General features: G+C 48.6%; 1 protein-coding gene across 1 annotated transcript in view; it reads right to left on the reverse strand.

Moving 5' to 3' along the window:
* LRRC3B (leucine rich repeat containing 3B) overlaps nt 1-17906 on the reverse strand; it is a 94681-nt gene extending 76775 nt beyond the window's left edge. Inside the window, exon 1 of the mRNA XM_040243291.1 lies at nt 17729-17906. The gene's annotated coding sequence lies outside the window, so the exon portion shown is untranslated. The remainder of the gene's footprint in view (nt 1-17728) is intronic.
* Nucleotides 17907-24168: the final 6262 nt, after the last annotated feature.

Below are 24168 nucleotides of genomic sequence, written 5' to 3' on the forward strand. Positions count from 1 at the left end.
GGGCCTACAACTCTTCAGTTTAAGGAAACACAAGGGCTCCTGAGGAAGAGGGTCCTCAGAGCACACCTCTGAACCACCAGCAAAAAGAATACAGTGGTGGGAAGGATGCTAAGGTCAGCAGTTCTTAGACGAAGCTGTTCTGAATCACTTGGTGGGCGAAGGTAGGGAGAGCAAGGAAGACTTGGTAAAAATGCAGTTTCCTGGGCTCCGCCCAATTTATCAGAATCAGGATCAGAGGTACTTCGACAGACACAGGCATCGGGGCGTAGAGTCAGGAACTAGGCTCTCAGTCTTGAGACCCTGCGGCAGAGGTGTGAGCTTCCTGGCACCTGCTCCACCCCTGAACCTTCCTCCTAGGAAGCAGAGGGTACAGGTGGGTTGGCCCCAGATGGAGGTGACCAGTAGTCCCCTTTGGTTACAAGAGAGATCCTAGAAAAATGATCATGAGCTTTTGGAAAAATACTGGATTAAGAAAAAGACGAATAGAACGGGATTCACAGAAAGAACAAAGAATCGGAAGAACAAGGCTCTCTCTGTAGTTTCCCCACCGAGTTTGCCCTGTGGGCTCTGTGTCTAGGGACCCCTCTCCAACGGTGCTCCGTATAATCTGGACCTGCAGCATCTAGTATGGTAACCAGCTTCCAGTGCTTGAAATGGCAAGACCGAGAAGCCAAAGGCTGAATTTTAGTTGTGATTTATTTAAAACTCAAAAACCAATACTCATTCAGTTATTGGAAGATGTTTAGGTATATTTGAAACAACTTGGATACGCAAATCTGGTTTTCAACAGTACATTTTATGAAATGTAAATGTAGGTCAAATAAGTCTAATGAAGATTCAGTGTCCAAAATGCAATGGGCTGCAGGGTATAAAATACACAGGAAATTTCAAAGACTTGGTGTGAAAAATATTTAGTACATTTTAATTTGTATGTTTAAATGATAATTTTGGAGATACTGGGTTTAAGTAAAATAAATTATTAAAACTAATTTCACCTTTTTCGTTTTAGATGTGGAGTGTAGCTACTGGGAAGCTGAAATTAAGTAAGTAGCTAGCATTATGTTCATATTGGACGGTTCAGTGCAGTCAAGATTGTGTAAACTGTGACCCCGAATGTTGTCACTGAATATTTTTAAACCATCTTGGAACGTTACTCTATAGAGAGAAAGGCTTGTACAAAGTTGTCATTCCAGAGGACCACAGACTGAATCCAAAGATGCTACCATTTTGGAAACTCAATCTTTTCTGGATCTCACCTCTACCCCACCTCCACCCATGATGGAGCAGCCTTCAGGGAAGCTGACAAGTCCCTTCAGAAAAGAAGCCTTGGGATTTTCAACTCCCAGTCTGGCATCTACATACCTTGAGCACCCTCTACCTCCAGCAGCATTTGTTTCAAATGACTTTGGCTTATTTTAAACCAGCGCAAATAGTTCAAGAACTAGCATTGATAAGAATATTCAAAATATTACACTACTGGCTCTCAAAGAAGACCCAACACTATTTTAAATAAAATCAATGGCATCTCTCTCCAAAGGGACCAGTTACAAAGCCAACTGCTCCTTAGGTTAAATTCTGGAATATTTGCTAAATAAAATACCAAACAGAAAATGACATTCTTTTAAAAATTCCTTCCAACAGGTCTCATCCGAAAACTGCTGGGTTTGTTATTAGGTGTTTACTCACACCTTGAGACAGAGGTTTCTCACTCAGGGTCCATCCACCACTCCTCAATATTACAGCCGTGGCTAGAAGAAAAGAGATCCACAATCATGGAAGGTCTTTCTGATTTTGTTTTTTTCTCCACTGATTTCCAGCTGAAATGTAGCATATCCTTCAAATTTCTGGGCTTCCCTAATAGCTCAGCTGGTAAAGAATCTGCCTGCAATGTGGGAGGCCTGGGTTCGATCCCTAGGTTGGGAAGATCCCCTGAAGAAGGGAACAGCTACCCACTCCAGTATTCTGGCCTGGAGAATTCCATGGAGTGTATAGTCCATGGGTCACAAAAGGTTGGAAACGACTGAGTGACTTTCACATCACCTCACTTCAAATTTCAGGGCAAGCAACAAACTAATGAGGACCTATGATATCAGCAATAAAAATCACAGCTTTTTTTTTCTCATCACAACACAATTATTTCAGAAATCCTGAAATATGATTTATGCACATCATAACTTTATGGTAGTTAATTCTTCGTGACTATAGCACCTCATGGGCTTCCCAGGTGACGCTAGTGGTAAAGAACCCACTTGCCAGTGCAGGAGACTTAAGAGATGTGGGTTAGATCCCTGGGTCGGAAAGATCCCCTGGAGAAGAGCATGATGACACATTCCAGTTTTCTCACCTGGAGAATGCCATGGACAGAGGAGCCTGGCGGGCAACATTCCACAGGGCTACAAAGAGTCGGGCACGACTGAAGCAACTCAGCACGCACACACGCATAGCACCTCATGACACACAGACAACCCTTGGTCAATTTCTAATCTGGTCATTGTGGATAAGGTGCATTCTCCACCTGGCGATCCAGACACGGAACATGCTGTATGGTCGTGCTTGTCCTTCATGGATGCACGGGGAGAAATCAGCTATTTAAATTATTTGTTAGAGTTTTGCAAAAATGAGAATTTGTAACTCTTTATAAGCTAGCATTGGTTTTTGAAATATGATAGGTGAGTCAGCTACAAGTCTTTACCAGGCAAATTCAAACACATCTGATGGTTAAGCTAACTATTAAAGTGTGTTATTTAAAGTAATTTTTAAAATATGGTGACAGATTGGACAGTGATATAGACCAGGCATAAGGTTGTAAGTTCTGTGAAAATCAGTGTGTTTCTGTATGTTTTTGTTCTTAGTAATTCTACATACCTTTTATATTTTGACTTTTTTTTACATTTGATTTAAACAAATAAAAGTATTAATTTTAACATTAATATTTATTAATATTTTAAATTTTCTTTAAACAAAATAAAATGTAAAGAAAAAAAAGTGATACACAGCTTTCACTAGACTGCCAAAAGAATACATAGCAGGAAAAACAGTTAAAACCCCCTTACCCAAGCCTTACAGGACTCCAATACCCACATGTTTTTAACTCAGGGCACCTGCTTCTGGTAGAATCCACAGTGTTACCTAGCGCCCATCAGGATCATCCTGACACTGCCTTCTTGGCCCACAAATGAGTAGCAGAAAGTCTCTCTGTATTTCAGTCCCTATTCCTGCCAGCACACAGCAAAGGTAGAGAAAGGAACGTGGCTGTTTACAGAAGCAATGGTGCACAGCTTCACCCGAGAAAGCCCTGGAAGCTGACGATGACTGAGAGATTTTGGAGCCTGTGGAGCAAACAGTAACTTCCTAGTAATTCAGTAAAATGCCATTAATTGTTCTTAGAAACCAGCTGGCTCTTCCACCCTCAATATGAAAAGTGAATTAAAATTTTACCTGTTATTTCTGAAGCTACTTCCCTTCATCAGTTGAGTACAACATGAATGTATATTTAGAAGCAGTACAGCACCATCCAATTCAAAAGAAAGTTGAGTGGGGCTTCCACAGTAAAACCAGGCTGGGCAGAAGAAAGTGATGCATGCTGGAAACCCACATTTCTCAGCTCTGTTGTCCCAACATTTAGAAACACCCCTGGCTTAAAAACGATGGTGTTGCTTTTAGAAACTTTATTCTTCTTTTTTTTTAAGCACCAAAAACAAGATTCAGCCTACAATTTAACATTGTCAATACATATTCTTCATTACACAAGTGACACGCCAACTGTTACCTGAGCACGTCAGACTCTTCAAATCCCACACCCACACATGTGAACTCATCTGCACCCAGATATGAATAAAGATGAAGAGCATCTTGAGGAACTAGCATCTCCATTCTCAAATGGCAAAAGCCGTGGAGCAAAGTCCTCCTAGCATCTGAGGGAATCTCTCGGAGGAAAAAGAAAGACCCCAAGAGCCACCGTGTTCTCAGAAAAAATTCACAGCCTTCTGTGACAACCTGCCCACTGGGTATTTAAAGTGAAAAAGGGCCTTGGAAGTCGTTTCCAATTTTGAGGTCCTAAGATTCTCTTACAAAGAAATGATCTTTCTTTGTTACTTGACTAAACTAAAGGTAATGATGTTTTGGTAGGTCAGCAGCTTAACTCAGCATTTTCTTAGGGAGAATCGGTCCAGGAGACCTTATGTGGGGTGAACAAGGCAAAAACTCAGACTACTCACAGCTTCTTCTCTACGAGAATTATTTTTCCTTCATCTCCAAAACCACAATTGCAGGAAATTTCCAACACTCAAATGAACTGTTTGCCAAATGTTCATTTATCAACTGAACATTTCCCACTTCATTCATTAGTGTTCATTCATTCGACAAGAGTTACTGCGTGCCTACTAAGCGCCAAGCTGGCAGTGAGCATGAGATACCATGCTATGAAAAAGGCACATCTTTTCCCAGAGATGTTTCACAAAGTGGCTAGGTACCAGGCTAATCTATAGCAACCTCCTGTATTAGTCATCTCAGGCTCCCATAACAGAACCATAGGCTGGGTGCACCAGGAATTTTGTTTCTCCCAGTTTTAGCGACTGGAAGTCCAAGATCAGGTGCCAGCACGGGCAGTGTCTGGTGAGGGCCCTCTCCTTGGGTCACAGAAGACCCTGTTCCTCCTGTATGCTCGCGTGGCCCTTCCTGGGTGTATGTCCATGGAAAGAGAGGAAGCGAACTCTCACTGTCTGGCCCCATCCTCCTGACCTCTCTCAACCCTAATCACCACCCAGAGGTCCCATCTTCAAACAACATAAATATGCTATTTGACCCATAATGTTAATTTCTATAGACCTAAGGGTTTCACAGGGCTTCCCAGTGACGCTGGTGGTAAAGAACCTGCTTGCCAATGCAGGAGATGTGAGAGGTGTGGGTTCGACCCCTGGGCGGGCAAGATCCCCTGGAGGAAGAAATGGCAACCCACTCCAATATTCCTGCCTGGAAAATCCCATGGACAGAGGAGCCTGGCAGGCTACAGTCCGTGGGGTCGCCAAGAGTGAGACACACTGAAGCGACGTAGCATGCACGGACGCATGCAAGGGTTTCATACCCACCTCCGAAGAGTAAGCCCTGGGCCTCCCGCAGAGGTTGATGAGGAAGAGGCACCAACGGGGTGAGAGCCACAGCAGCAACAGACACCTCAGTCCTGAGGGCCCAGGTGGCGTAGAGCCTGGAGACGGAGGCAGACCAAGGCTCAGGTCAGCTCCTGGAGCAGAGGCGGCAGTGTTCTGCAGTGGGGCCAGAATCTAGCTCTGTTACAATTTTCAAAGACAGCTGTCCTGACTTCAAGGCCCGCCTGCAACTCTGAAGTGTCTCCTGACCAAGTTCAATTAGGAAATGCCACGAAATTGAATATAGATAACACAAATTTGGAGTAACAACAGGATTCGAGGCATATAATCAGCCTGAAAAGAAAGTCAGTCGCTCAGTCGTGTCCGACTCTTTGCGACCCCATGGAGTGTAGCCCACCAGGCTCCTCTGTCCATGGAATTCTCCAGGCAAGAATACTGGAGTGGGCTGTCATGCCCTCCTCCATGGGATCTTCCTGACCCAGGGATAGAACCTGGGGCTTCTGCATTGCAGGCAGATTCTTTACCATCTGGGACCACCAGGAAAGCCAGTTTTCACAAAGCTGCAGTGACAGAGTGCTTTTCACCAGGCCTGATGAAGTAGGCTGGGGGCCTGTCCACCTCTCTACTGTACAGAAGCCAGCATCCACCAAGCTCCCTCAGCTAGAAATAATTCTACTCTCCTCTTGAGGTATGATCATTTCTGTAAAAGCCTGCGTTGTCAAAGCCAACCTGGAATGGAAAGGATTCGAAAGAGAGGAAACTGCACACGTCTAAGTGCAGATCCTGACATGACCCCAACCAACACCTCGCAGGGCTGACTGCACCTCGAAGGAACAGTCACCACACACAGCATCGAGGCTGCGTGCCCCTTCTTCCCCACAATCTTGAATCCAAGCAGAAGCAATGAATAGCTCTCAGCTGGATCTGTGACATCCAGCCTTTCCAAACGGCATGTGAAGCTCCTGGGGAAGTTTTTAACAGAATGAAGGAGAAAAAACACTCCTACATTTCTTTTCCCCCATCAATCGTTAAAATTAAAAAGGCAGGTGAGGATACCCAGGAAGCTCTGGATGAATGAGATGGGATCAGGCTTGGGGGCACTGAGGGCGGGGCTCTGCCCACAGCACACAGGGCCCCGGGCCCAACTCTAACCCGTGTCTGGTACTTCGCAAGGGCTTTTATCTCCGTAGTCCAAAAGGTTCCTCACTGCAAGGCCAGTAGGACAAGAAACAGCAGAGCCATGTGGCAGAAAACCAGAGCTCCGAGACCTTAAGGGTCTCTCACCTGTGGCCACATAGCGACTGTCGGTGTTAGCCACTCAGTTGTGTCAGACTCCTTGCGACCCCATGGACTCTAGCCCTCCAGGCTCCTCTGTCCGTGGAACTTTCCAGCCATGAATACTGGAGTGAAGCGCCATTCCCTTCTCCAGGGGATCTTCCCGACCCAGGGATTGAACCCGGGTCTCCTGCACTGACAGCAGACTCTTTACCAGCTGAGCCACCAGGGATGCGACTGTGAGAACCACATTCAAAATTGGGTCCAGTGTTCAACTGCAACCTTCTGGGGGCACAGTTTGGGGATCTGGAGTCCCCATCTCTTACAGGAGATTGGATACAGCCTCTGGATATGCTTTGCTTTGTTTATTTTGCTTATGTTTTAAATTGAATTAGTTCTACCATTAAACATCAGGAGCTTTTGCATGTGAATCCAGATGTCTGACTTTTTTTGGAAAATCCAGAGCTTAGACCTGTGCTGCTGTGGGCAACAGGAAGGCAGGGCTAAGAGGAGACCTCGGGCACTCCGCCCATACCCAGATATGATCAAAGCCCCACTCGTCCCACCGGCTCACGCTCAGCCACACAAAGCCTCACACACCATGCTGCTCTCTCTTCGGCGCCTCTGGTCATGGGACCCTCCTTCTCCTGAGAGGCCGCCACCTGTCTTGCCAGTTACACAGGTTTTTATCATGTCTTTTTTGGATTTGCTTCAAACGCCCCTGGCTCCGTAAAGTCCATTCCGATATGCCTGGAAGAGCTAACCAGGCTTTGTTTAAGTCTCTCCGACAGTTTCTTGTGCTTGTTTTATTGGACCATACATGCACTATTCAGTCCTGGGGTACAGAGTAAGCAATCCCCAAGGTGGTGTTCGATACTAAAATCAAAGACTTACCATGCATCAGAGACTAATCAAGGTGCCTTATGCAGACTAACTCACTTTAGCCTCACGACGACCAGTTATACCCATTTGATGCAGAGAAAACTGAGGCGTGTTAAATGTTAAAAGTTAGGACAGCCTCCCAGATTTCCTGACTCAACCGTTAAGCGGCAGAAGAGGCAAGAGAATGGAGTCTGGCGACCTCTGGATGAGAAGGTGGATTGGATGGACACTTAGATGGAAGGAAGGGAGGGAAAGAAGAAGGGAAAGCAAGAGAGAAGGAAAGAAAGACAGGTGAGCTGTCAGGAGCTGGTAACAGCAGATGGAGGCGTTTTCAGGGCAGGAACTGTAGTCTTCGGGTGGGGGCAGGGGCTGTGGTGTGAGCTAGTCATTTTTAACAGTAGACTCTCAGGGAAGACTGCCCTGCTTTAGAACGGCAGTCAGTTTCTGGGGTGTAGATGGCTGACCGCAGCTGACGGCAAGCTACCGTATGACCCCACCCAGTGCAGAGCTTGAGAGAAGAGGTGTGAAGCCTAACACGCTTACTATCTAGTACTAAGTAGTAGGACCACACCAGCTTGAATGCCTCAGGGTGCAGAAATGGAAAATGCCAGCTGAAGACACAGGCAGGTGAGGAAGGACCCACAAAAGCATCATAAGGATCTACTTCTAGAGGCAACCCGGAGCACCTGAGCCGTTTTCAGCAGGGAAGGACGCGACTCCACGGTTATGAAGGGTTAGAAGGAGATGAGCACACACTTCAGGAGCTCCTCCTCTGTCTCTCCTGAGCGATGACTCTTGTTGCAAGGACAGTTATCAACCGTCCCGCTCCTTCCCGGCTTCCTCTCCTCCATCCCCTCCCTCGAGTTGTAGCCCCTCGGGGTGGTGGGGAGTCTCCACCTGTCACTGCTGGGTCTGTGCTACCTAAGGAAGGCGGCGCAAAGCAGTGAGCCAGAACCATCTTACAGAGGGAGCCTGGTCTGGGGAGTATGAATGAAACAGTGCAGACCACAGTGCTGGAAAGGGCTTTAGAAACCAGCTGGCTCCCAAACACCCTCTCACCGAGAAAAGAGAGCAGAAGGCAGTCGTCTTAGCCAGCCCAAAGACCCCGAGCTGGTAAGGTCCAAAGCAGGACCGAGAGCCAGGCTGCCCGGCTCCGGGTCTAATACTCTGCTGCTGCTAAGTCACTTCAGTCGCATCCGACTCTGTGCGACCCCATAGATGGCAGCCCACCAGGCTCCGCCATCCCTGGGATTCTCCAGGCAAGAACACTGGAGTGGGTTGCCATTTCCTTCAATGCATGAAAGTGAAAAGTGAAAGTGAAGTCGCTCAGTCGTGTCCGACTCCTAGCGACCCCATGGACTGCAGCCCACCAGGCTCCTCTGTCCATGGGATTTTCCAGGCAAGAGGACTGGAGTGGGGTGCCATTACCTTCTCCTATTGAATAATCCACGTGCACATAAAGACGATGTTTCTGAGATGCTGCGTATCCCCTGCAGAGTCAAAGGTTTTCTTAGAAGAGTCTTTTTTTTTTTTCTACCGAGCTGGTTCCACTTCACCAGCTGGAACAGACAGACACAAGGCAATCTCCAGAAGCAGGGACCTGCTGTCACTTCCCCCAGCACAGGACAACATGAGCCATCTGCTCAGGGAACACGCTGTGACCTCGGTCCACCTCCCTCACTCGAGGTCTTATGATCCAGTCTAAGAACTCTCCAGGTCCTGGCCTCTTCCCACGGGGCCTCCCTCCACCTGCCTGCACTGAGGCCATTTCCTGGTAAGTAGGATGGGCGGGGACAGGAAGTGAACCTTGCAAAGCCATTGTGGCAGCTCTGCTTTGGAAAAAAAAGAAGATTGTTGGAGAAGGTGAAACTTTCTGCTGAATTGCACCGTAGTCTAATAATTCAGCCTCGCTTCAAGTGAAATTGGCCAAGGCTTCAGGACATCTGGCCAAGGCAGCAATCAGGAACTGAAATGCAGGCCCGAGTTCACCCAGCCAGGACCCAGAGGCTGCAGCTATTCCAAGGAAGCCCATTGTCCAGTCCTTACAAAGGCTTCCTCCAGTCTGGCTGCGGGCCTGCCTCATGGCTTCTTTCAGCTAGAGTTGTTCTCCACTTCCCAAAGCCCATCAGTAGCCACCACCGTGACCCCTGGGAATAGGGCGGATAATGACAATCCCTTGGGCCAGAGAAGGGAAAACTGATCTGGGAAGAGAGACCCCGGGGAGGTGATGGCAGCTGAAAGAAAGAAAAGAAAGAAAGTGAAGCTGCTCAATCGTGTCCGACCCTTTGCAACCCCATGGACTGTAGCCCACCAGGCTCCTCTGTCCATGTGATTCTCCAGGCAAGAGAACTGGAGTAGGTTGCCATTTCCTTCTCCAGGGCATCTTCCCAACCCAGGGATCAAATCCGGGTCCCCCACATTACGGGCAGACACTTTACGATCTGAGCCACCAGGGAAGTGGTGGATAGCAGAGGAGGGACCTTCTGTTACCATTTGCCCAGGCCCATCCCAATTCACACCCACTTTGTACAGCAACAACTAGGCTCCCTTTCATTCTCGAAAGTGCCTGACCGTCTGTGGTCACCCTAGCCACAGACCCCTCCAAGGCGTCTATCAACAGAATTCCAAGAATCCATGAACTTGAACACGACAAGAGTCATGAATGTGCTTCCCAGCAACAAGCTACAATGTAGCATTTCATTCTATTATAAATGCAGGCCACAAACTTTAGGCAGAGTATGCTTACCAGCGACGCTGTCACCCAAACATACAAATGGGATGTTTTCCTATCATGGTTCAGGCCTGCAGTTACCCAAGGCAGCATCACACTCACCCAATTATTGGTCTATGTCCGATCTTGTTACACTGACGCTAGTAGGTCACAGTGGTTTATGTAGCATGAAAAATGGTCTCAATAAGATTTGTGTTATAATCTTACGTATTGCAATGTGTACGTTGAAATGCATCATTCTAGGGTCCCTATACTTGTCAGACTGCCAAAGGGCACCATGGCATAAATAAGCTTAAGAGGCTTTGGCCTGGTGTTGCAGAAGCCACCTTCGTCAAGGACAGAGGACATGGGAAAGAAATTCTGACCTCTGGGTGAGGTCTCAGCCTACCACTAAGTTGATCCAGACCTTGAGGAATTACGCAGGCGCACCCTGACAGCTTGCGCACCTCCTCTCCAGGCCTTGAGCATTCCCATTAGCTTTCTTCATCTTCTCTTATTTTTATGCCTTTCTTTATCCGTTGGGTTTGGCTTAAACCAAGTATCTGTTCATCTTTCTCTGCTGATCGCTGGCCCCTCTTCCTTCAGGTGGTCCATTTCCCCTGATGCTTGCCCCCTCCCACCCCTGTTTTCTCCTACCCCTGCCTCCACTGCTTCTCCAGGACCTCTCTCCTGGGCTTCCTGACCCAGCGGGGCCTCAGCCTTCCTTTTTTCATAGGTTTTGTAGCAAGTGATTTGCGCACCAAGGGTCTGCATACTATCTTTCACTGGGGCAGGGTATTCATTCTGTTGATAGGAAATGCTTTTGAGAAGCAACTAAAAAACAGACTGCCCACCCAAATAAATGAGTCTGAAACACTCTCCACGGCAGGAGATGCTATAACTCTGACAACCCAAGCTTAAATGTTCTCTGTAGAAAGGATGGCAAGCATTCCTGCTTGATAATCCCTCATGACCAGATGTCTAGGGAAGGTCAGCAAGCTGGGGCCAGGATTCCTCGCAGAGCATAAATTCCCAGTGTAGCCACACAAAGGATCCTGCTTAGTCACTGCTACCCGGGTGAGCCCTCTGTATGCAGGCCTATACAAGCACTGCTTTTCTAGATCAGGACTGAGGACAGACTCGAGGAGAAGTCAGTGTGACTTAAGGACCTTTGTGCTTTAGCTCTGGACAAATATACAAGGGCCCTGGTGCCTTCTCCCTCCTCCCACCAGGGGAAATTTGTGTCCTGAAACAGCCATCTCCCCCAGCAAGGGACTGACTTATATGCAGACTGAAAAGTCTATCAATGATCTAAAGAAAAGAAGAGGGAAAGAAGGAAGGAAAAAAGAAAGAAGGAACCGATCTAGATTTGTGTTACTCCATGCTTAAGAGTGACTCACAATATTATATTTTTTTATTTTTTATATTTGTTCCCATTTTACTTCTACTAAAAGGCACAAATCCTTTTTCAAACACTGTCTCCAATCCTTTTTTCAAAACCTGTCCCTGGACAAGTATTAACATAAAAAGCAGCTCAGAGAGTTTAGGAGAAATTGAAACCGTAAATTTTATAATATCTGTTAATTTATCCTCCAAAAGGAAAAAGTCTTTATCAGAGTGGTTCTTTTTCTGTACATGCATGCATGCATGCAGGCTAAGTCACTTCAGTCGTGTCCAACTCTGTGCGACGCTGTGGACTGTAGCCCACCAGGCTCTTCTGTCCATGGGAGTCTCCAGGTAAGATTACTGGAGTGGGTTGCCATGCCCTCCTTCAGGAGATCTTCCCAACCCAGGGATCGAACCTGCGTCTCTTAAGTCTCCTGCATTGGCAGGTGGGTTCTTTACCACTGGCAACACCTGGGAAGCCCTTTTCAATATTTAATTCACATTTTTTAAAAAAATTTAAATATTATACAGTCCTTACCCTTAACTTACTCACTTTGGGAAAATATAGTCCAAACTGGTCAGGTATTGAGAAGGTTGCAGACTTCATCCTTACCTCAAATGGCCATTTCATCATGTTGTGATGCATTAATTCACCAAGTTTTTACAAAGCACAGATAGGTATATACCAGTATGTCAGATTTAAGAGCTGCCATTATGGTTCCCAACCACTTGTAGAATAAAGCTCATCATGCCACAATCTGAAGATAAATCCTGTGGATTATTTAAATCTAGATTAAGATATTATATTTTTATTTAAAATAAAGCCAATGAAGAAATAGCTTCTCAGGTTCTACTTGGCTATATTTTCTTTTCCTTATTTTCCCCCTGTCATCACCTTCAAATTCCACAGATCTTTATTATTCGGATTCTCTTGTTAATAAAAACAGGTCAAACTCAGCTGCTGTGGTTCTTGATTCTCTTATTTTTAACTATCTCACCAAAACTGAGAATTTTAATTCTTACTATGTATTGTGTAAAAATAGTTACTCATTGTGTTCCAAGTAAAAAGGTTCATGTGTTTCATAACCTCTTCCCAGAGCATGTTGCTCAATAATAATAGTTATTCTGTCAACAAACTTGTGTTTATATGGTTTAAGATAAATATACCCCCAATGAGCTGTCCCTGTAGAAGTGCTGTGTGGGCCTCGGGCAGTGAGTGCGTGAGTCAGCAGAGGGGATGTGGTCCACATACGCCGGACAAAGAGACAAGGAACTCCCCTGGCACGCCTGAAGAGCTAGGAACTGGAAACCAGGATGTCCGCCCGGGGGTGAGCAGCATCTGCCTCCTGTGGTTCCTGAGAGAGACCCCTTCTCTGGGAGGCTGTCGCGCCTGATTTCAATGCCACTGCTCCAACACTGCGGGAATCCAGCTACAGCAGCCACCCCTCCTTCAGAAGATCGCCCTTCTGGGATGATTTGAGGTTCAGGGTGCTCCCTGCGGACATCGCGACATACTTTTCCCTACTTATAGTAAAAACAATATGCGTTTCTAATGAACTCTCTAGAAAGTGATGCTTCCCTTGAGATAACAGCGGACTCTGGGATTCACATCAGTCAGACCAGCCCTAAGGGCAGACCGAGGAGGTGGGCAGGAGGGGAGGCCGGAAGGACAGCATCGGGCAGGGCCCACCAAAGCCCTCTGTCTCCCAAGCCTCTGTCCATCCCCCCACCCCTGCCTCACCCCCACATGGCTGTCCTTGCTGCCCAAGGGCCTCCATCCTGGCTTGTCACAGCAACAGGGGTGCAAAGCTTGTTCCAGGGGACATAAAAGGCACCAAATCTCTACCATCTGCCTGCAACTCTTACCTCCCCCGCCTCAGTGTGACTCTCAGAAACAGGCTTTCCCAATTTCCTCTCTGTTTACTTTTTGTTGATTCAGCTCCAGGGGAAGAGCGTCTTGATACCGTAGCTGCAGGGGAGAGGACAGGGGATGTTCTTAGGAATCAGAATTCTGTCCTACAAGAACACCGAGGGACATAAGGAATGCCCAAACTGCTAGAGAAAGTCCCCTTTGTTAAAAGGGCTCAGTGAGTGAGACATGGCAAAGAATAATTTCCCATTTCTGAGCCCCAAGTATGTCTATTTCCGAGCCCCAAATACGTCCACCAGAAAGATGTGGTTTTTGCCTCAAGTTGACAGCAGCCTAAAGTTTAGGATCAGAAATCAGAAACCAATGATCAGAAATCCAAGAGAAATAATACCAAATCGTTTCATAGGACGCAAAAGGATTTTTCCCTCTGAGGTCCGACATTTTCTCTTATTTTCACAAATACCTGCGGGTGGGGGAAGACATACCCACTCCACTGGACAGAAGGACCTGGCTAAAATGACTGAGAATGCCTTTAATTTTCTTTAGAATTATTGAAAAGGCTGCACAGTTAGTCTTATACCAGAAGACTTATAAATGGTCTACTGCATTTTTGGCAAAAGACATACATTTGTGGTGGTTTAACCACTCTACAATCGCGGCTTTTTTCTGGTTATGCAGATGGAGGCATTTATGCCAAATAAGCAGAGAGCTCTACTTTTTAAATAAAGTTTTCCCCTAATCAATTTTTCACAATTTTAAGATGCTGAGAAACATCAATTTTAATTTTAAGATGCTGAGAAACAACAATTTTAATTTTAAGATGCTGAGAAACAACTGCAGTGAACCCAATGCATGCGTGCACCAACATGGGCTATTTCAACCAAGGGTCGGAAGACAGTGGTTCTAGTACTAGCGGTGCTAGAAACACACCAAAATGACCTTCATCAGGGAATATCCTTCCGTCTCTGGGCTGGGAGGGACAGATCTGAGAAGGCCGTCGCTCTGATATTCTGTGATTCAGTCATGAGAAATAGACTCTTGCAGAATCCAGTGCCTACAATTTGTGTCTCTAGAGCAGACCCCGCTCACACTCATATCCCCCCTTCCATATCTCCTAACTTTTACAAAGGGGCTTCCCAGGTGGCACTTCCCAGTGGTAAAAAACCTGCCTGCCAATGCAGGAGACATAAGAGACACGGGGTTCGATCCCTGGGTCTGGAAGATCCCTGGAGGAGGGCATGGCCACCCACTCCAATATTCCTGCCTGGAGAATGCCATGGGCAGAGGAGCCTGGCGGGCTACAGTCCATGCGGTCACAAAAAGGCAGACATGACTGAAGCGACTTACCACGCACACTCTCCAAAAGAATCAGAAAAGAAGTCCAGTGCCGGTGGCCAACTCCCTAAATCTGCTTCCAGTGCCAGGATCCCACCCTGCTGAGGTGCACCCCAAGGGACCGATCAGTATCACAGCCCCAGGAGCCTCACAGGCCAGCATGGCGCTGCCCACACGGCCCCGGGTTGAAGTAGAAGACTAGGGCCTCACCCACGTCCTGTGGCCAAAGGATCTTTGGGAACAAGTGGGGCTCAAAGCAGGGACACACCAACTGTCCTCCACCTGAGACTAACCCGTCCAGCTACTTACTGGCTGGGTGACAAGGAGCGAACCAATTACTTTCTCCACTGTTTGGTTTTCAAAATAACTCTCCTCCAGGGCTATGAGCAGGGTTGTGCCCAGGAAACCATCAGAGCCTGGCACAGGGTAAAGGCCAGTGTGGGCCACCGTCCCTGCTACCTGGCCCCTCAGAAGAGCTCCCCAGCAACCTGCCCAAGCACCTTGGTGCGAATTTTAAGTCCTCCGTCAGCAGTTGCCAAGGGGACTTTCCTGGTGGTCCAGGGGCTGAGAATCTGGCTGCCAACATGGGGGACACCGGTTCTCTCCCTGGTCCAGGAGGATTCCACACGACAGGGAACAACTGAGCCCGGCGCGGCAACTACTGAAGCCTGAGGGCTCCAGGGACCCGGCACCTTGGGAGGGAAGCCCCACTCTCCTGCAACTAGGAAAAGCCTGCCCACCACAAGACCCACAGCAACCAAAGGACATGTTCCCTCTCTTCCTACAAGCAAAGCAAGGGAGCAGAACACAAACCAGGCCATAAGCATCCAGCGAGAAGCAGGTCCTGGGAGTCAAAAGCTCAATGGTGAGCTTGAGCGAGGGACTTAATTCTAGGATCCTACCTGACTAGCCGGGGAATTCGGAAGAGACCAAAGCGGGCCTGTGGGGTGTGGCTTTGGCGCTCAGAAGCTGCACCCCAGCCTCGTCCCAGGGCATCCCCCCCCCCGCCCCCCGACAGCTGCTTGGGGCTCTGGAGCTTGCCTTCGGGAGGCAGGGAGCGCGCGGCCACAGGGGGACTCTGGATGGAAGGGAATGACCCAGCTCAGAATTCCTTCCTGAGGAGGAGTCTCTTCTAGAAGGGTCTGCAAAGCCTGGGGTCCAAAAGAGGGGTCTGCGCGGAGCTCTGCTTTCTCCCAGCTCGGATCCAGAAATGTCTGCAGGGGAACCGCAGGGACGAGACGAGGGTCCCCCTCCGCGCCTGCACGTGGGAGGGCTGCGCAGGGACGACCCGAGGGTTTCGGGCGCTCGAGACCCAGGCAACGTTCAAACCCCTCTTCTCTGCAGCCGGGAGGAAGCGACCCGGGACCGGAGTCTCAGCCAAAGGCGCCACTTTGAGAGGGGCGTGCACTCCTCAGAGAGGAAGGATTAAACCAGGAGCTGCCAGGCCTTTGATAGCCTAGCGAGTTCCCCGCCGGCCTCCGCGGGGCCGCGGGGTGAGGGGGGCTCCCCTTCTTCACAGCACTCTAGGGACCCCCCTCCCAAGGGCCTTCCCCATCAGATTGCTGGGGTGCCAAAGAGGAAAGGGGCTCGCCTTCCCTCATCCACCAAGACGTCTGAAACAGCCCAGAGGGTCTACCTGGGAGCAGAGAGGTGGACCGCGTTCCCTCTGCCCGGGGCCCCGGGTCTGGGAGCCAGGCCTCCCCTCCCCCGAGGCCCGCACCCCCTCGCCCCGCGCCCCGCCTTTCGCCGCATCCCCTCCGGGATCAGTGCTCCGGAGCCGCCCGGGGGGCTCGGGGCTCCCCGGGTCGCTCGCTCCGCCCAGGGGGGAGGCGGGGGAGGGGGCTGGCGCTGCAGCCGCGGCCCCTGCGCCGTCCTCCCACTGCCTGGGACCCGGGTCTCCAAGCCCAGGCGCCGGGGACACTCCCCAAGCAGCACACAAGCCTCCCCCGGAGTCCCGGAATCCCCTTCCCACCCCGCGGCTGCGGAAACACCCCGAACTCCCAGGCGCCGGGCTGGAGGGTGGGCGTGGGCCGGCCGGCCGGGCTGCGGAAGGGGAAAGGTGCAGACGCGGGTGCTGGGGAATAGGGGACGCGGGGTCCTCCTGGAGCTGGGAAAGCGCCCCCCCCCCGCCACGACCACTCAGTCACCGCCCAAGACGCCAACGGACACGGTCTGTTCCACCCGGAGACGGAGATCGCCCCAGTCCAGGCATCCAGAAGCCGGCCTTCCCACGCCCCCCACCCCCGGGCCCAGCATTCGGCGGCTGGGGTCGGCCCCCCGGCGCTTCCCCGGGTACCTGCCCCCTCCCCCAGCCGTATTTACACACCCAGTCGGTGCCCTCCACACTCAGATTCCCAGAAGACGGCTAGGGAGCCGGCCCCTCGCCCACTTGAGCCGAGCTTTTGGTCTCCCCTCAACCCGATCCGTTTCCACCTCCAGCTTCCTCCCACCGCCCCCCCCCCACCCCCCCCCCCCCCCCTTGCCCCCCCCAAACCACTTACTTCACCCACCCGCATCTGCACTTGCCTTCCCACGGCGCACAGCCGCAAACCACTACGAGGGTTTCATGACCGAGTTGGGGGTGGCACACGGGAGAACCGACCGACTCCCGCCGCGCCGGACGGAGCCCCGGGGCGGGGGGAGGGGGGAGCCTCCCCCCACGTCCCACCCATTCTATTTCACCCTCTTGGCTCCTACTCAACCCCTACAGGCAGGATGAGCACCGCTGGGTCCCAGACCCTGGCCCCTCTGCAGGGAGCGAAAAGTCGACTGGCAAGAACACAGAGAAATAGACAGATGCCTCCGGCGAGGCGGGGAGGGGAGTGGGGGGGGGGGTGGGGGGGAAGGGCGCAAGCGAGAACTAGATGTGCAACTTGCACGCACTGGCTGAGCTCCGCGCAGCGAGGGGGCACAAAAGTTTGCAGACTGTGGCACTGCAGCCAGCGGCACGCGAGCAAAGAGGGTCGACACCCCCCACCTCCCGCCACTCGCCAGGAAGGGGGTCTCTCCAAGGATCTGCGCCAGGGAGCCTGGGGGTTGGACACGGCTCAGAAATGGGGTGATGATGGTTCTTCTCTACGGGTTCCGGAGAGGGACGGCCTAGGTACCCGGGCAGAGGGGGCAATCGCGGCGCTGGGCGAAAAGCAACAGGCGGCTGCACCTTACCTTGCGCCAGTCCGCGGCCGGGGCGGCTGCTCCATCCTCGCAGCGCACGGAGGAGGCGTTGGGTGCGTCTGCGGGGTGGCGTGCGCGCTGCCAGACCCGCAGCAGCCGCCGTCCCCGCCCGACTGCCCGCCGGGCTGCCTGCCTCGGACCGGGCCGGTTCTCCCGCGGCGGCGGCGGCGGTGGCGGCGTTGGTGCGCGGGACGCGGGCGGTGAGTGGCTGGGCCGCCGTCCCCCGGCGCCTCGGCAGGGAGAGGGCGCGGCCCCCGGGGGCGCGAGAAGGCGCCGCCGGGCTCCCGCTGCAGCGGCGGCCGCTGCAGACCCGGCGCCGGGCCCGGAGCCTCGCTGGAGGGAGCAGACAAAGCGCCGCCCGCCCAGAAGCGATCGGCTCGGTCGCTAGAGGGGAATCGCCTCCAAAGCCCGGCCGGGGAGGAGGGAGGAGGAGGAGGAGGAGGCGGCTGGGGACGGCCAGAGCAGCAGGGGACGAGCGCGACAGCCCGAGCCCAGCCTCGGCGGCGCGGGCGCTGCCCTCCCGCCTGCCGGGCGGGGGTCCGCGAGGGAGCGAGGGGGCGGGGGCTGAGCGATGGCCGCAGGAGCCGCGGAGCTGGGGCGCGAGCGCTCGCTCGGCGCGCCGCCCTCGCCCCCCTCTCTCACACCTCCTGGCATAGCTCCACTCTCAGCATGCTACGGCCCGATCCTTTCTCCTCTGTTTTTCTAACTCTCGAGATCAGAACCGAATTTCTGGCTGGAGCAACACAACGTGGGGATATGGGTGGATGAACCTCTAAATGGGAAGAAAGGAGGATGCTTGAAATCCTTTCGACAGATGATGGTCCACTGGGTGCAGAGTATCGCGCTCGGCTATTTGCCGGAGGGATGATTAAGTGGGATACCACCCCCGCCTCCCCCATCAAGACTCCAAGATAAGACCCTGGAAAGGCCCCCTGCAGTTCCGGAAGCCCAAAGTTTTGGGCTCAGAGCCCTTCCCCCCCAGCCAGTCCAATCAGTTTCCCAAAGCAGAAGGTGTTAGAAAATTAATTTTTTCCTTCCTCTCCCGGGGAGGACTGTGCATGTATGTGCAGCCGAAATGGAGTCTGTAAGTCCCTTAAGAAAGTGTGTGTAAGATTAAAGCGAATGTCTGATTTTCATAACGGTATTGTTTCATGATGTAAATTATTTATCAGATCTATACCAAAAGGAAAAAATAAAAAATTGGGCCAGAGGACCTGACCTCCCCAGGGTCTACAGATAGCACCTTCTTTTATAGCCCATCCTCACTCTCACCCCAGGCAGAATTAACCTTTCCTTCTCTTTGCTGTCACCGTTGTATTTGCCAATCACTTGCAGGATTTACATATATTTGTTTTATGGATTTGTTTATAGATTTCTATTGCTTCATTCACCTGTGAGTATTGTTAATTTTTCTTTCTCCACTGCAACATCCAGCAATGTGTTGTGTCTAACCGGTAGGGTTCTCAAGGAAAGCTTAACCAGTGGAAGGTCGATTTCTCCTTCAAGCAGCTAAATCTAGAATCCCAAGGACTCAGTGATGAAATCTGTAAGAGTTTGGGTGGGACAGAAGATACAGACAGTTAAACTCACACCTCTGTGAGTAGAAATGTACAACTGTGTACTTCATTCTTGTTTCTAAATAATCTTCTCTCACTGATCACCCCACCTCTGTCTGCAGAATTCCCCAAAGCAAAGAAAACCAAGCTGTTGCACAGCTGCATAGGGTGAGAGGTACATACCCAGCGCTAACACCTAGAGCAAACCCATTCCAGGTGAGAAGGACCAGACAATTTTTATCATTTCATGACCCACGTCAAGTCTGTTGGAAGCCTGCCAAGATTTCCTCATTTCCAGTGTGGCTCTCTTATTCTGGATGCATCTTCAAACTGAGCAGTATTTCATTGCCGAGAGAGTTTGTGCTTTGTGGCTTAGGGATATATTAAATAATCCTTTATTTACTGTGCTCACTTTCTATCAACTATAGGACAGATACCCTAGATCAGGGCTGCACTATGAAAAGGGTCCATAAATGTGTAGGAGATTGGGGCGGGGGGGAAATGACTCCTAAGATATTTTCTAAGATGATACTGTGATTGGAAATGTTGTAGTTTGAAGTTTTGTTTATTTATTTTGTTTTGTTTTTTAGATAAAGTCACAGGTAAATATGGATGGCAGGTGTGTAATTTGGTATAGTTTTCTTCTGAAGGGAAATTTGGCATTACTATTGAAAACATTAAGTATTCGCATGTCCTTGTCCTCATGACTCTATTTCTAGAAAATCATCCTCAGGAAATAATTGAGGATGTACAATAAAATTTATCTACAAGAATGTTTATTGCTGTGTTGCTTTTACTAGCAGAATATCAAAACCGAACTCATATCTCACAAGAAAGAAATGGTGAAATAGTTTGAAAAACTATTTCAATATTAGTCAGACATTAAACTGTTGTTGTAAGTGATTAGGTGAATATGGTCAGGAATGATGGTTATAATACAATTTTAATTGAAAAAATCAGACGCAGAAGATGAGAAAATAGTGAAAATTAAAATCTGAAACGGACAGATCTCGGTTTGGAGTCGGACATTTGTACTTGCCAGCTGTGCTATTCCTCTCTAATACCTTGGTTGTATGATTGGATTGATGTTATTTACCTCACAGTGTTTTTGTGCTTTAAATTAAATAGTATTTATGAAAAAACAGTGCAATGCCTAAGGCATAGTAAAATCTCAATATGTTTTCCTTTTGGCCATTATTAACTGTTAAAGAGTTTAATACGTGTTTTGTTGCGTATATATGCATTTAGACTCCTGTGTAGAGTAATATGCACTCTAGGCAATGAATATCGAGTTGAAACGATAAGCATTGTTTATCCCTCTTAATACTGGGATTATGGGTTCCTTTTTAAAAATTTATGTAGTAACCAAAAGCAGTGGAATTAGTTTTCTCTTAATTAAAACAAACAATTTCTAACTATTGACACAGGAAATCTCTAGACTAGGACGCTTCGTGCTCTAGTCGATCCACATAATCAAGACGACTTGCTGACTGTTGGTGTCACCCAGGCTATAAAAAGAATGAATGACAGGGCATGGAGTTTGTCACCTTCCATATAAACTTGGATTTGTTTTGTAGCAACCAGGAGTCCTGTCCAGCTCAGCAAAATATGCTGCTTAATATGAAGAGCTGACTGGTTGCTGTTCCCGCCTTGTCTTAAGAGCCAACACAAAAAAAGGAAGAGGAGAGAGAAGTTATATTTGTAAGTTTTGACTAGCGAATTAGGGAAGAAAGCCTGGCATGGAAGGGCCATGAGTGTCTGTGACCTTCACATGTACAGTGCTAGTCCCTGTGGGTTAGAGGTGAAGCTTTTGTAAAACTTGTCTGAGTATATTACAAATGTTACAGAAATGTAAAGGCCAACAATATTTACTGGTGTTCTTAGTGCAATTTTTTTTAAACATAGGGGTCAATTGTTTTAAAAGGAATATATTGCAGTAATTTTGCATGTAAAGGAAAGTCTTTGAATTTTGAATTGTCTCCCTTTGAAACTCTCAGCAGAAAGAGCCCTTGAGTTGAATTTCTGAAATCTGAAGAGTTGGGGTGTCAAAAACTCTGGTGTCTAAGGAATGAGTGGGACCAAGCCGAAAAGATGTTACTGTCATGAACTCTTTGTGGAAGGTGTGCCAGTTAACCGCTCTTGATAACGAACCACCCTAGAACTTCTTGGCTTAAAATAACAATCCTTCCTTGTGCTGAATCTGAAATCTGGACGAGGCTCAGGGAGGAAGGCTGAGTTCTGGCCTGTGCTGTGTGAACTCAGGGCCTCTGCACTAAGAACGGACACTTTCTCTGCCTCCCAGATGGCTCAGCCCGCCACCTGGCGGGGCTACAGGCTCTCAGGGGTCACCAGGAGTTGAGGGCAGGGTCCTCACTGTCCTTCCATGTTCACCTCTCGGTGTGTCTCTCTCCACAGCTTCTCCCAGATTTCCTCATTTCATGGCAGTCTGATTCACAAAAAAAGGAACGGCAACAGAAATCAGATCTTCTGTGAGTGTAGAAAATCTAAACTAAGTATTGCCCATTCCACAAACAATCCAGTCTTTACACAATAGTATACATTTTGATCTGAAACTCACCAGGCAAACTATTTAAAAAGATAATCACTTGAATAATTTAGGCAAGTGGATCGATTTTCCTTCCATGTATGGAGATTTTTCATTAAGAACTGGAGGACTAGCTAGGAATGTAAACTGGTGCAGCCACTATGGAAACCAGTATGGAGGTTCCTCAAAAAAATTCAAAAGAGAACTCCCATACGACCCAGAAGTCCCAGTGTTTATTTGAAGGAAACAAAACTTACTCTCTTGGAAAGACATTTATACCCCCATGTTCATTGCAACATTATTTGCAATAGCCAAAATAGGGAAATGACCTGTGTTTATCAACAGATAAAAGGATAAAGTAAATGTAGAGAATATATGTGTAACGGAATAGTACTCAGCTGTGAAAAAGAAAAATCCTGCCATTTGTGACAACATGGAGTATCTTGAGAGCATTATGCTAATGAAATAAGTTAGAGAAAGACAAACACTGTATAAGCTCAACGTTTGTGGAATCCGCCAAACAAAACAAGACTCAGATACAGAGAAGAGATTGGTGGTTGCCAAAGGAAGGGGCTGTTGGGTGGGAGAAATGAGTTTATTTTTTAACACACACAAAAAACAATAATTTTAAGATTATCCATTTAAATGAATTCAAAGTAATTAAATACACACACACACACACACACACACACACTCTCTTGAGAGTCACTTAGACGGCAAGGAGATCAAATCAGTCAATCCTAAAGGAAATCAATCCTGAATATTTATTGGAAGAACTGAGGCTGTAGCTGAAGCCTCTGATAATTTGGCCACCTGATGCAAAGAGTTGACTCACTGGAAAAGACCCTGATGCTGGGAAAGATTGAAGGCGGGAGGAGAAGGGGACGACAGAGGATGAGATGTTTGGATGGCATCTTCAACTCAATGGACATGAGTTTGAGCAAACTCTGGGAGATAGTGAAGGATAGGGAAGCCTGGAGTGCTGCAGTCCATGGGGTTGCAAAGAGTCAGACATGACTTGGTGACTGAAAAACCACAAATATATATGTAGGTATATATACATAATCATAAATAATGGCTCCATATAGCAAAAGACCAAATTCCTAATCACGGTTTTCATAAACCTCTGCAATTTCTTTCTTCCCAGACCTATCTTACACACTATTTCATAGCCTCCTCCAGCATCTCAATGTTTATCCTTCTCACCCGGGCCCTTTATTTTGATTAGAGCCAGCTGTTGACAAGTTCACTACCCTCCCCCAACTCGCCCCACCCACCAACTAGGCTGCAAGCTCCTTGAGAGCAAGGACTTTATTTCAATCCATTTATGTGCTCAGAGCCCTCAGCCCAGAGCCCGCACAGTGTGGATGCTTGATGTACACTTACTGCAAAGATGAATAATTCAGCATCGCTCCCCTTACTGACTCAGTCAGTCTATCTCCAGCCTGGCGGTATTGCTCGTGAGTTGCTCCACAGGGGAGCTAATTAATTCTCTGAAACCGGAAAAGGTTTTCAAGTTCCACAACACTTTGGAAGCACTCAGGAACACTAATATGTGCAATAAAGACATTACTATTACTTCCCTGGCACATAAATACTGAGTAATCCCTTTTTAATGTGTTTGTTTTGAACATACTGGATAAACTTACAGGTGGTAATGCACTGTTCGTTCACTTCTGTTGATGGGCATCTTGTGTGGACGGGATAAGTTGTGGCCTCTTCTAGCTCTGTTGTTTGCTCATTTCTCCAGCTTTCAGAGTTGCTGTTTATACGTGCTTCCTGCCAGGAAGGTGACTGTCATGTGAGAACCAGCCTCCTGGGGATTCTATGTCTTGACAGGTAGTGTGGGCACCTATGGAGTTCTTAGGAGTGCCCTCTTTTTAAAAAAGTTGTCTTGGAGTGTAGCTGATTTACAATCAACTACAGCTAGTGATTTATGATCAGCTACAACAAACCCAACTAGTGTTGGGTACCAGATGGGCAACGAAGTGATTCAGTTGTAGATGTATCTATTCTTATTCAGGTTCTTTTCTCGTATATATATTATCCCAAAAGGTTGGGCAGAGTTCACTGCGCTATACAGTAGGCCCTTATTGTTTATCTATTCAATATCTTATGTATAATAGTGTGTGTTTGATTATCCCAAGCTCCTGATTTATCCCTCCCGCCCCCATCTTTCCCCCTTTCCCTTAGGTAACCGTAAGTTTTCAACATCTGTAAATCTGTTTCTGTTTTGCAAATCAGTTCTTTTGTATCACACTTTACAATGAGATGCCACGTGTGAGTGATATGCCCTCTTAGTCCCCCAGCCATGTAATTACCATAGGAGA

Source organism: Oryx dammah, unplaced genomic scaffold (genome assembly GCF_014754425.2).
Source record: "Oryx dammah isolate SB20612 unplaced genomic scaffold, SCBI_Odam_1.1 HiC_scaffold_7, whole genome shotgun sequence".
Classification (NCBI taxonomy): Eukaryota; Metazoa; Chordata; class Mammalia; order Artiodactyla; family Bovidae; genus Oryx; species Oryx dammah.